This window comes from Myzus persicae, unplaced genomic scaffold (assembly GCF_001856785.1).
Source record: "Myzus persicae strain clone G006 unplaced genomic scaffold, MPER_G0061.0, whole genome shotgun sequence".
Lineage (NCBI taxonomy): Eukaryota > Metazoa > Arthropoda > Insecta > Hemiptera > Aphididae > Myzus > Myzus persicae.
Window position 1 is genome coordinate 6049 of NW_019101102.1, and position 6048 is coordinate 12096.

Sequence of the window (6048 nt, forward strand, 5' to 3'; positions counted from 1 at the left end):
TCATACTATCAGCAGCTAATACTTTCGAACAAATAATAATACACTTAGAACGTTCTTCGTTATCTATTGTAATGCAAGACGCAAAACCAAAATCTAAGTAATCATTATCATATTTTCTAAGCTTAAGTTTATTTTCTTCTTTGCAATTGTCTTCATTTTGTTTACGTTTCGTTTCGATATCAAGCAATTTTTCCATATTATAATGATTGAAAAAATAGCACGAAATAAAATAAAGTATTGCAAATAACGTTAGAAAAATGTACGCTCATATATTATTACACACTACGTCACTACGAGAATACGGCGATTATAATACTGAATTATTGTAATTATTTTGTAATAAACGTGTGTCGTGTATGGATAATTGAATAAGATATTATAATCGTTTCTAAAAAAAATTTTTATCGGACATATAATTGATCTGAAAATAACAATATATGTATAAAATTCCAACCCCTCTTTTGGGTGGCGCTCCACACGGTTTTGGGAACCGCTAGTAAATATCATGGCTAAATAACAACGTATATGATCGCAATTCGCAACTTGGTGATACGCAGGTGTCATGGCCGCCACTGGCAGTGAATATTATCACTTCGATTTATTAATTAACAAAACAATACAAAATTATTAAGCCCATGGATACAAAAATCTAAAAATCACTGCCAGCTGGGATTCCTCTCCATGCGTAATCATGGAATATGATATATACAAATATATTGCATATTAGTACGTGCGCAGCCCATAACTAAAGTAGTAAAGTTAGTCTCAATGCGATCATACCTAGTTATTTAGCCATGGTATATATAATATAAATGATTATGGATTATGTACTTTTAGAAATGTGATTTCAAATCAATAAGAGTTGTTATACTGAACATTATATATTATAAACATAACATTTAATCACCCCGTGCATCATCAACATGTCTTCCTGAAAGCCACTGCAACACTTTAGGTAATCGGTGTTGTGTGTTATCCTTAGCAACGTTTTTCACTAGCGCTGTACTTATATTTGACGAAAACGTCTTGGCGCTCTCCGCGAGGTTTATTGTTCTTCACTCGCGAACATCGATGGCAATCCGACTCCACTCGTCGAATAACAGGTGGCGTGCAAACGTTGTCGGCGATGGGCGTTTAAGACAAACATTACCTATACATGGTAATGTGTTTACGGTACACCTACGACCACCCTCGGAGGCTATGAAAACAGCTACATCTCCGCGCGGAAAAATCTATCGACCGGCCAGGCATTACACAAATTGAAGATGGATAGCGGAAAAATATATTTCATTTAACGTTGACGAGTCGTCGTCACTCGGTCTGGCCTGTCCTTTTACACAATAAGCGATAACGTGCACGATTTCCATCACGGACACACATCACATTGCGAGAGCTTAACCTCGATTGAAATAAATCGAGTTTCGGGGTGTTAAGACCTGCAACGACATGTTTCGATTAATTCCGGCGCAGAGGCTCGAATGCACATTACGAATTCAACTGCATGAGTTGCTGTTTTTTGGGTTTTCCGGGCGCGAAGACAGCCCCCGAAGCTCCGCAATATTCCATACGGTATTTATTAAACAGTTATTTGAACATAAAAAAGTAAAAAAAAATGAAAACGAAAAACAAACAATCATTGTTTCGAGTACAGGAGATAGGTACATCGCCGCGAACAACAGTCACAAAAGCGACTGCAGAGTCTCCTTCTATATGAATATAAACTGGTATCTACCTGTACAATATCGATTTTTGTGTTCTAAATTTGTTCATAAATATAGTGATTACTGGAGCAGTCGTATTACATTCTTATGGTCGTTGTAATAACACCGACGGTAACAACCGAAAACCATTGTTGGTAACAATAACTATTAATATTCGAGAAACTTAATAATAATCTGCATCGTCAGTATTAACAAAATATTTGTTTTACAATATCATAATTCATAATAATAATATAGATTTTCAATATTCAATTACATATTTTGTCGGTTGTTAATATTATTATTATTAGTATTATTCAAATCAATGGCCACATTTATATGTTTGCTCAAATCCTTGAAAACTGCAACGTTTACAATTTTCCAAGTACCTACTACCTTCTAATTAAATAACGCAAGTAACTTGTAGCCAAGCCTGACACTTTCCGGTTTTTCTTGAAATTATTTTAATTTAAATTTCGCTATTTTTGTTACCTACTGTAATTTATTTATGCGTTTGAATATTTTTTTATATTAGCCCGAAATTATTATATTTACATATTATAGACATTTATTTATTACTTATTTTTGCACATCAACCTTGTTGAAATTGTTCAAGAAGTTTGTGTAATATCAACATAACCATATTATAGTGACATCAAAACCTGAATCTATCGAATCATTACTTTTTTAAGTTGGTAGAAATATGCAACGTGCGTATTTCAATATTGTATATAAATATGTTATTAAAAAAAAAAATCAAATGCCTACTGCTACTACAGTACCTAATACTATTGAAGTAGGTACTGAATGTCAACAATAATTTAGTTGGTGCACTTCAAATGAAATTAAAATTAAATAAAATAACCATACTGTATACTAATATTATTGTTATTTACATTTTATTTTTATCTGTTTATCATATTTTTAAATGTTTCAACATAGGTATTTTATGTTAAGTATTACAAATTTGATAATACGTTTATATATTATTTTAAAATATTAGTGTTTTGAGAAAAGGTGTGTTCAGTAAGTGACAGCAAATATTAGATTTAAATATTAAATAATAATATATAACTACCTAACATAGATTAAAATTACTAACTATAGTAACTACATTATTTTTTATGATCATGTCTACACATAGGGTCTATGTATATGATATCTAAATTATTCGTATTTAGTTTTTATGTTTGCTTAATGGACTAATACTTTAAGACAAGACTAACACCGACATTATTAACATAAATAATGTACAACATTTATTACTTTTGACTTTTGAGTCTATTATTTCTGCAAAAACCGAATGCAATCAAAAACCCATAATAATGTCAGAACATATCTAACTCAGAATTGAAAACAATCGAGTGTGTTTTCAAGAAAAGTTATACATTATAAGTATCTAATTCTTTTTTTATAGGTTTTAGATACTGTTATATACCTTGTGTTAATATTTTAATGGATTATAATATAACAAGGATATGCACGTTTGTATAGTATAGGTACCTGATAACTTAGCTATATTATCAAGTATTATAATTATTATATGTATATTGTATACAGTGTGTTCAAAAGTCTGGAAACGGTCATTAAACTAAGTAGGTGTGATACACGATAATATTATATAATTATTGAGGTAATTACATTTTTTACCTAATAAATGTGCAGGAGTGTTTTTATTGTTATTACTATATTATGTAGGTATACAAATATGCAAACAGTATAATTAAAGAGTTTCCACATTTTTTTAGCACCTTACATACTTTTGTTTGGATCATGTTTCACAAAAGAGGGCCTATACAATAATTTCAAGTTAAATTACGAAACTTAATAGTAGATATTTTGTCTTTAATGTATTCCATTTTCTGGATCATTTTGACAGTTTTATATATAATTCAAGCTTACTCATTAGAGGGCATATAATATAGTAGTGTAGCATGACAATAAAAATATAGCTAAGATAGAAAATAATAAACTTTAAGTAGTAAATGCAATTAAAAATATAATAAAGAGGGGCAAGGACACGTTTATCTAAGATCTAACGGTTCGTAAGCAATTTACCTAGCTCGTGGAGCAAGAGCGAAATAAAAAAAGGACAAGATTTTGAGTACGATGCACCACAGGATCATATGTATATGAAACATGCTCGAGATGGTGAGTCAATTCTAACGTCAAGGATTTTATGGTGGAAGGATAAGGCGCTAAGCAAACAAAGTTCGATAAGAATATAAATATAATTACAGGTATTATACATGTGATTACAACCAAAAAAAAATGTACATCAAATAAACATTATACATTTTAAATATATAAAATAATATTTTAAGGTTTATATTATCTTTATATGCACGTTGAGCGTAACATTTACATTTTGAAATCATTTTTTTTTCTTTCAACGTTTTTACAACATACGTAGGTAGCAAATCCCCATGAAATGTAATTATTTTTTCTATCACATTGTACAGTTTGTGCGGAAATCGAGAGAGAAGTGGCAAAAAGGATGGAAACCAACACTAATCTATAGAGGATTAATTCAGAAAATACGAGTAGTTGACCTACTGCAATATTACCGTACTTTGAAATGCTTTATGAAAAAAGGGTCATTATGTAGGACCTAACAATTTCCCGTTGTAGAAAGGGTTACATATTATGGTACCTAACATTGTATGATGTGAACATTAATTTTATTTTATTTAACTTTTTTTTTTTAGACCATCATAAAATCACGAAGATAAAATACATTACGTTTTTCGTGATCTTAATGACATGAATTATTATACCTAAACCACAACCATTTCTTTAATGTGTGTGTGGTGCCCCATTGTGTCCCGTAAAATTACAATTCATCTGTTTTTTCATCCTAATATAAATATGTATTCACAAACATTTCAATGAACATTTTCAAACTATTTGTTATTGTCAATGTGAACTCATATGCAACCCGTAATAATTCTGACATTATTTAAATTTCAGATGATCCAGCATTTTTTGATGTTTTCAAATTTCATTCTTACGTTTACTATAAGTATCCGCACTCTGTTCGTGTTAAAAATACAACTAAAACTGAATAATTTTGATTTACTTATTACAATAATTAACCTAACTAAATGTAATTATATAATGCTGTGTGCACAACCAGTGACTCAAATACAATTATTTTGGGGCCAGTTACAAAATATTTTAGAGTCCCTAAAACATAGGTGCAAAAATGTCTTTACAATGATGCTCGAACTGGGCCACTTCATGTAGATCTCGGATACATTAAATGTGGCCCACAAACAAAATATTGAAGTCTAAAACTCTAAACGAAATATATATTTTTTAAAACAATTATCATTTTAGAACATCTGGTTAAATTGTTCTTAATGTGTCTACTTTTATACTTAATTGCATTGAACATTTGTAAACGGCTCCCCTTTTAACCACAATATCGTATACTTGCCATCGGCTTGGGAAGATATTATTTGTTTTGGACTTTAAGAGGGCCAGCAGTGGTGTGGTTCAAGGGTTTCTATAACATTGTGAAATTTGAAAAGATTCCTCGTTGATTGTCGATTGATCAGCAGTATACATATAAAGTCTAAATAAAAAATATAATACGGGCTCTGTGAAACACGGGAACCAGAACAACGACCGAAGGAATAACAACGATCTGACCGATCTGTTGTCGACGGCACAACATAATCGTTTTAAATAGACGTTCAGTACCAAATCGGCTTATCGTGTGCTGTCGTCTCACTTTGTTATTTTAAATAATACACAATGATATCATATTAATTGCAATACTAATGTTTTGTAATAATTCTGTGATTTCACTAAAGGGACTACCTCGCGGTAACATCGCCCCATTTATATCTTCAATTTTTTCGGTACTAGAAACGATTATAGGTGTATGTATGCCACAGTCTACAAAAATGTCCACGGTGCAAAATTTACGGAAAAAAATGTCAAAAATTAAGAATGTCTTTGGTGGAAATGGTTGAAATCAAGAATATCCACAACGAAATAGCCCAAAATTAAGTATTGATTTTTTTTTTGAAACCCAGAAATCTTGTTTTAAATCTAATAGGTCATAAAGTAGAAGGGAGGTGAGGACAATTTTTAGTAATATTGATCTTCCTTTTTTTAAAAAAAACAATTATTAATTCTTAATTTTTTTACACATAAATGAATTTTATAAATATGTTTTTAATTAGGTAGGGAAGGTACCTATATGAAGAGTATAATAATCTATTTCATTTGTTCATTTATCATATTATGAACTTTTTCTTCTTTATTTTTACCATTGACATTTTTTTTCGGATATTGTACATTTATTTGTACCACACTTCGCCGGAGGCATTACTAGCGA